Source organism: Protopterus annectens, chromosome 2.part0, assembly GCF_019279795.1.
Source record: "Protopterus annectens isolate FY-2018-M chromosome 2.part0, PAN1.0, whole genome shotgun sequence".
NCBI classification, from domain to species: Eukaryota; Metazoa; Chordata; order Ceratodontiformes; family Protopteridae; genus Protopterus; species Protopterus annectens.
The window spans coordinates 1,309,593,842-1,309,602,085 of NC_056728.1; the positions used below are offsets into that span (position 1 = coordinate 1,309,593,842).

Below are 8,244 nucleotides of genomic sequence, written 5' to 3' on the forward strand. Positions count from 1 at the left end.
GAGTCTGGTATGCCATTAGACTCTTTTTTGACTACGGAACCTGTGGATGTCTCTACCTTGGATGGGTCTGGAGTCGCTGAGCAGGCACTGGCTTCTGAGGAAGTTTTTCGCACTACCGATATTCGACACAAACTGATGACTTCTTTCGCATCTTCAGTTCTGTCTAAAACTACCGAGTTTCTAAGGCAAAGAGTACGAGCTACGCCTAAAAAATCGACGACCCAAACTCAAGCACCTGCTTCCTTGCCACAAAATCAAATGCTTAAAATGGCAGAAGACCTTATTATGCTGATTAGGGGAAGTCAGCCTTCCCCTGCTAAGAGAAAGAGACCTGTCCCCAGCAACTTTAACAGACCAAGAGTCCGACGACTCTGAGGTAGGTCCGAAGACATGCCTTTATCTGCTTATGAGGATTCAGATGCAGAGAAATCCATTCCCTCTGCTTCTCCTCCAGAGGATTTTTCTTTTGGTGAAACCTTACATACTTTGAGAGCATTTCCACTGGGAATGTCAAGACTATCCTCGGCCAAAAAAGAGCCTCAGAGAATTTCTAGATTTGACACAACATTGGCCTTTAGCAATACCCCCAGTCCTGGATGTTGTGGATGATGCCTTTATGGAATTACTTTACCCCCTGCTCCTAGGGAGCCAGTCAGGTACTGCAGAGTTCCTGACACTCACAAATTCCTTTTTAAAAATCCTACTACGCTGACCCAGAGGTCATCTCCAAGGGGCCTAAAGTTATCAAAGCAACTACAGCTAAGAATCCCACCCCTTCGTACAGGGATTCCAGAGCTTTAGACATATGGAGTAAGAAAGTATACACCTCTGCAACTCTCGCCATTAGGGCTTTGAATTGCTAGTTTCACATGCTGAAGTACCAACAACATATTATGGAACTTGTTAAGCAAAAAATACCAACCTTTACAGACTGTGCAGAAAATAAAGAATTACAAGAGCTTATGCATTCTGCAAGCCAAGTCAGCAAGTATACTTTGCAATGTGGCTTTGTCACCCTAGAAGCACCTTGCAGGGCAGCAGTCACTGGTTCTGTACTGAGAAGGCATGCTTGGCTTAAGGAGCAGACCTTGTCAGACCATGTCAAATCAAAATTACTATATGCTCCTTTGAACAAGGTCAATCTGTTTGGTACCAAAGCAGAAGAGGTTCTTGGAAAGATAGAAGAAAACGCTAAATCTATGCAGACAGTCAAGGATTTCTTGCAAGTACAGCCTCCTAGATTCAGTAGGCATTGCCCCTCGAAACATTGGTCCTTTCTAGCCCCCTCAAGGCCATCTCAAACTAGATCCCCCAGACCACAGTCTCAGGGTATGCTGAGATCTAAGCAATGGAGTGCCTCCACTTCAGAAACAGGGAGTGCTAAGCCACCCCCTTATGGAAAGAATTCACAATGACTTCTCTACTCCACTCCTCACCTCTGCCCAAGTGTTCGTGCCTCTAGGAGGAAAACTTGCCCATCATGCAAAAAACTAGACTTCCATCACCAAAGACCGATGGGTCCTCAACATTGTATCCCAGGGGTACAAATTTTACTTCCACTCACTGCCAACTCCAAAAGGGTTCCCAGACCGTCCTCCAAACCAGTGGGCAGAGGCACAGAACCAAGTTCAATCCCTGCTCTCCAGAAGGGCAATTCAGGCTGTTCCTGCAGAACAGATAGGTCAAGGGTTCTATTCCAGACTTTACCTGGTACCCAGAAAAGAGGGCACTTGGCACCCAATCCTAGATCTTTCCATTCTAAACACCTTCCTGGTGGTACCAAAATTAAAATTGCTCACCCTGCAGCAGCTTCTTCCTCTGCTGGCCAAAGACCTAAAAGAAGCCTATCTGCACATCCCTATCATGGACTCATACAGGAAATATCTACGCTTCAGGGCAGGATCTATGCATTATGAGTTCTCTGCACTTCCCTTTGGCTTATCCACTGCTCTCAGAGTATTCACAAAATGCCTGGCTCCAGCCATTGCCTACTGCAGACAGAGAAAATTTCAGATTTACCCGTACTTGGATGACTGCCTGATTCAGGTGTATGTAGATGTATATCTGTCCAAGTACACTGCTTGCTTACTTTGAATTACTTGTGATTAGCAGCTTAATATGAAAGTTTGTCACCTTACATTTCCATACTTCTCAGCTCTACAGATTTTCCCAGAATGTCCAGATTTTTGCCTCATTTTTGGATGTTCTTCGTGTTTCACTTTTGCAATCATTACATTTGGGTAATCTGCTGGCAGGTTGCCCTCAGTCGGCCTGATTAACAAAGTCTTGGGTCCTGCTTCGGTTGCTGTCCCTTCTTCCATGACGTCAGGTTGTCAGGGGTATAAAACATGCTGCCGACGCCACTACATCAGTCTTTCTTGCCATGCGGTGCCAGAAGCAGAGTTATTTCGCAAGTGCCAGTCGGCCAACTCCTGAAATTTTTGTTTTCAAGTTTCAGAACCGAAGTCTTCAACTTACAGCTAAGTACCCCGTTGGGGAAACTTTTTCTTGCTCCTTACCGATGTCAGTAAAAGTTAATAATTCCATTACTTGTGGGAAGCAAATACCTTATAAAGATTTTCATTTGTACTGTATTCCTTGCCTAGGCCCTGACCATGACGTACCTTGCTGTTGGTTTTGTGCTTTATTTAATTAGCGCACTATCCGTCATCGGTACATTTTTGCCTCTAAATATTTAGGTTCTTGGTTTAATTATCCAGAAATGACGTTGGTTTATTCATCCGACTACTGGAATTCCGAAAAATCGCAAAGAAAAAGACAGAGACAGACCGTCGAGTTCCAAAACTGCCGACGACGCTTCTCCTAAGCCAGTCGCCAGTTCGCTGGTACTCAGGTGCTTTTGCAGCCCCTGATACCCACTACTTCTGATTCGCAGGCCTCTACTGAGACCCCTTCAGAGTCCAGTATGCCACGAGATGCTTCACTTTTGGAACCCATGGATGTCTCTACCTTGGATGGGTCTGGAGCCACTGTGCAGGCACCAGCTTCTGAGGGTGTATTCAGGCCTACAGACTTGCATATTGAACCGACTCCACCTTCAATACTAAGGCCTAAATCTCAATCTATATCTAAAAAAACTACGCCCAGGCCACATGTTCAGGCCCCTATGCCTAAAAAACAAATGATCAAAATGGCTGAAGATTTAATTACTCTAATCAGGGGTAGTCAACCCCCCCCCTTCTAAGAGACCTAGGGCTGACCTTGACTATGAATCTTCTGATCAGGACTCTGTTTCGTCTGACTCTTCTAATGACCTGGATTTGTTCATACCTACTTATGAGGATTCTGATGCAGAGGATTCCATTCCCTCTGCTTCCCCCCCTGAGGACTTTTCTTTTGGGGAAACTTTACATACCTTAAGGGAGCATTTCCACTGGGAAAGTCAGGAATTTTCTGAATCCAAAAAGAGGCTTAGGGACTTCCTCCTTCTTCCTCAGCATAGGCCTTTAGCTATACCTCCTGTACTAGACATTGTTGATGTGTTTTCGGAATCCAGTATGGCCCCTGATTCCCTGCCTCCGGCTCCAAGTAAACCTGACAGATACTACAGGGTTCCTGACTCCCACAAGTTCCTTTTCAAAAATCCTGTTGCGGACCCAGAAACCATTTCTCAAGGGCCCCAGGGCATTAAGGCTTCTACTGCTAAAAATCCTACCCCTTCTGATAGAGATTCCAGGGCGCTGGATAGATGGGGTAAAAAGGTTTATACTTCTGCAACCTTGGCAATCAGGGCTTTAAACTGGTAATTTCATATGCTAAAATATCAACAGCATATCATGGGACTGCTTAAACAGAAAATGATGTTGATTTCTGACTGTGTGGAAAATAAAGATTTACAGGATTTATTGCATTCAGCTGAACAAGTTGGAAGACATACTTTGCATTGTGGTTTTGATTCTTTAGAGGCCTCTTGCAGGGCTGCTCTTACTGGGTCTGTGCTTAGAAGGCATGCTTGGCTTAAGGGGCAATCTCTGCCTGATCATGTTAAAGCAAAACGGTTGGATGCTTCTTTAAATCAGGGCCGCCTGTTTGGCAATAAGGCTGAAGAAGTTCTAAAAAAAGATGGAAGATAAAGCTAAATCTATGCAAACTGTGAAAGATTTATTACAAGTGCAGCCTCCAAGATTTAGTAGGCACTGGCCTACTAAGAACTTGTCCTTTCCAGCTCCTTCCAGATCCACTCAAGCCAAACCCAGACACACCAAAAGCACCAGGTTTCAGTCCCAAGGGACTCTCAGATCTAAGCAATGGGTTGCTTCCACTTCCAAATCCCCTATGGTAAACAGTCTCAATTACTTTCCTTTAAAATTACCAAGCACATATCTATCAGCCACCCCTTTTTGGGGAAAGATTGCTCTTCATGCAAAAACTGGCAATTCATAACCCAGGACAAATTGGTTTTAAATATAGTGTCCGAGGGATACAGATTTCATTTCCACACATTGCCAACTCCAAACGGGTGGCCATACCTGCCCCCAAATCAGTGGGAGAGGCTCAGAAACAAGTACTTTCCCTCTTAAACATGGGGGCTATTCAACCAGTACCAGAAGAGGAAAAGGGACAAGGTTTCTAAAAGACAAATCATGACGTCCAATTCTGGACCTGTCTACTCTAAACACCTTTCTGGACATTCCAAAATTCAAGATGCTGACTCTTCACCAGTTACTTCATATGCTAGGCAAGGATGCTTGGTTGGCAACTCTAGATTTGAAAGAAGCTTACCTGCATATCCCAATCAGGGAATCTTGCAGAAGATACCTATGCTTCAAAGCAGGCCACTTGTATTATCAGTTCTCTGCACTGCCCTTTGGCTTGTCTACTGCACCCAGGGTATTCACAAAGTGCCTGCATTTTGCAGGCAAAGAAATATTCAGATATATCCATACCTGGACAATTGTCTAATTCAGGCAGAAAACCAGGCCATACTTATAAAACATCTGGCATTTGTAAAAAGGGTTCTAACTTGTCTAGGGTACACCATAAACAAAAAGAAATCACAACTGGTACCCTCTCAACAGATTACATTCCTGGGTGCAAGCTTGAATACAGCTGCCCAGATGGCTTTCCTCATGCCAGAAAAGCAAATTCATTTGGTAACTTATTTCAAACAGGTGGCCACAAAACCCTGCTTATCTGCAAGACAAGTGCTGCAAGCCTTTGGGGTTCATGGCCTCATGCATTCTTCTAATTCCATATGCAAGACTGCATATGAGGAAACTTCAGTGGTACTTAAAAGGTTTATGGAGTCAACATTGTCACAGCCTGGAAACAATGATTCCTATCATACCTTGCCTGCGCCTAGAGTTCCTATGGTGGGCAGAGGCCTGCCACCAAAACAAGGGACTGCCATTCACACTACCCCCTGCTGCCCAAACTCTAACTACAGACGCATCAGACTGGCTCATCTGGCAGGGAAGTGCATTCAGGGCAAATGGAGCCCAAATCAAATGCACCTACATATCAATCAAAAAGAAATGATAGCTGTACAGAATGCTCTGACAGCCTTCATGGACTACATTCATCCAGGACAACTACTGGCAAAGATGGACACCACCACAGTTATGTGGTACATAAACAAGCAGGGGGGTACACATTCCTATCCCCTCTGCAGACTAGCCATGGCATTGTGGAACACGACCTTGAGCTATCAAGTGCAACTACAAACTCAATTCCTGCCAGGAAAACTGAATATTCTGGCAGATGAACGAAGCAGAAATCTCATGGACCCACACGAATGGAAACTGGAACCATAGATTTTCAACATGTTGACAAGCAAATGGGGGAGCCCAGACATAGATCTGTTTGCCTCGCCCCAGAACTACCAGTTGGACAAATTTTGCACAAGAACTCACAGAAAAGCCTGGAAAGTGGATGCTTTATCCTTCAGCTGGAAAAACCTATCAGTCCACACCTTTCCCCCCTCTGCCTCTACTCTCCAAAGTTCTGCTAAAAGTCAAACAGGACAAACCAAAAATGATTTTGATTGCTCCAGACTGGCCACACCAACACTGGTACCCACTCCTGTGCAGTGTGTCACAAATTTCTCCATGGCACCTGCCTCAGACACCTTCTTTACTGTCTCAGCAGGAGAACCAAATTCTGCTCCCTCTGCTCCCAACATTGAAACTTGCAGCTGGGCTAATCACTTAAATTCACCTCTAGCATCCCTCAGCAAACCTGTGATGGATGTCATCTTGGAAGTGAGAAGACCTAGTACTAGAAAATCTTATGATGACAAATGGAAAAGATTCTGTGCCTGGAATCACTCTCAAGGGATGAGCACTGCAGCGCCCAATTTACCTCAGATTTTGCAATACTTAACTAAGATGCTTCACAAGGGCCTGTCTTTTTCCTCCATTAAAATCCACGCCTCAGCCATTTCAGCTCATTACAACACAGAACCTCTCCTCTTCTCTTATCCTCTGCTCAAGCAGTACCTCAGAGGGGCCAGAAACTTTGAGACCACCCAGGAGAGCTCCAACCCCTGCCTGGGACCTTAACTTTGTATTGCAAAAACTCACTCTGCCTCCTTTTGAGCCAGCTGCTACTGCAGACTTAAAATTTCTTTCTTGGAAAACAGCCTTCCTTTTAGCAATCACTTCAGCTAGAAGGATATCTGAATTACAGGCCCTTATGGCAGTGGAGCCTTTCATCATCTTTCATGCGGACAGGGTGTCACTCAGCACCAATCCATCCTTCATGCCCAAGGTGGTATCCAGTGTGGCTCTAAGTCAGTCCATTCATTTGCCAATTTTCTTTCCCAATCCACAGAACAAGGGGGAGCGGATTCTGCATTCCTTGCATACATACAACTTAGATTCTACTTGGACAGGGCTAAATCTTGAAGAAAATCTGAACAACTGCTCATGGCATTTGCTGCAGGGGCAGAGGGAAAGGCTATTTCAAAACAAACCATTTCTAAACGGATAAGCCATTGCACTCATTTCTGCTATAAGCACCATGGAAAACCTATCCCCCAGAGGATCAGATCTCATTCCACCAGGGCTGCATCTACTTCTGCAGCCTTTCTCAGAGGTGTTCCTATCAGGGATATTCTAGAAGCTGCTACCTGGAGCTCAGTTCATACTTTCACCAAGCATTATCACTTACCAATTTTCTCTAAATCTAGAGCTGGCTTTGCCACTGCTGTTTTGCAGGGCCTTATAGCTGGTCCTAATGCTCTATAAATCCATCCTCCCAACCATAGCTTTGAGAATCTACCCAAATGTAATGATTGCAACAGTGAAACACGAAGAACATAGTACAGTTGTGTACACTTACCATAAATGTAGATGTTCGAGTGTACTCACTGTTGCAGTCCTGGTTACCGTCCCTCCAGCTCCCTGTTTTTCTCTTACTATACCTCTACTTTCTTTTACTATGCTTAAAAGCCTTTCTGGTGTATTTGCTTTTGGTTGGAGGTATATTTTTGTCTTTTTAATTTTATTTTGCTCCCCATTTGGGGGGCACCTGACATCTGGGGCGAGAAAAACTGATGTAATGGCCTCGGCTGCATGTTTTATACCCCTGATGACCTGACGTCATGGAAGAAGGGACAGCAACTGATGCAGGACCCAAGACTTTGTTAATCAGGCCGACTGAGGGCAACCTGCTAGCAGATTGCCCAAATGTAATGACTGCAACAGTGAATACACTCGAACATCTACATTTATGGTAAGTGTACACAACTGTACTTTCCTTTTTCATAAAATTGTGGTTTTCTGACAAAGTGGCAAATCATTAAAGACAGGTTGGAAAATAATGACATAGATTTGAGTTTCAGACTTCATACCATTCAGAAAATTCATGCTAATGCAAAATCTGTTATTCTGTCAACTTTCTATGTTTGTAAGAGCAATATTTAAACATTGTCCCTATTTCTGGGCCTTTGTCCTACTTTTATTTATGGCTTTGCCCATATTTCTTGCTCTAAGAGATTGCGAGGTATGTATTTGACTCAGATTTATTCTGTGTTGGACAAAGTGATGCTGCACAGTGTTTAACACGCTAAAGGGAGGCAAAATTTACATGACCCAGTACAATTCTAGCTCAGAGTAATGACACACATTTGATTCCTTGATTGAAAAGCTTTGTTTTGTAAAACGTATAGTTGGAGGTTGGACTGCGAAAGGCTTGCCGTTACTTTTTCTTTAAGGGTAGTTGAATTGAATAGTAATATTAATTGATGACATTGTAGAAATCCATCTGAAATTTATAGTCTTG

At 44.0% G+C, this 8,244-nt stretch overlaps 1 protein-coding gene across 2 annotated transcripts in view; it reads left to right on the forward strand.

Moving 5' to 3' along the window:
• SNX17 (sorting nexin 17) overlaps positions 1 to 8,244 on the forward strand; it is a 1,062,675-nt gene that overhangs the window by 1,018,468 nt on the left and 35,963 nt on the right. The gene's annotated exons all lie outside the window — the stretch shown is intronic.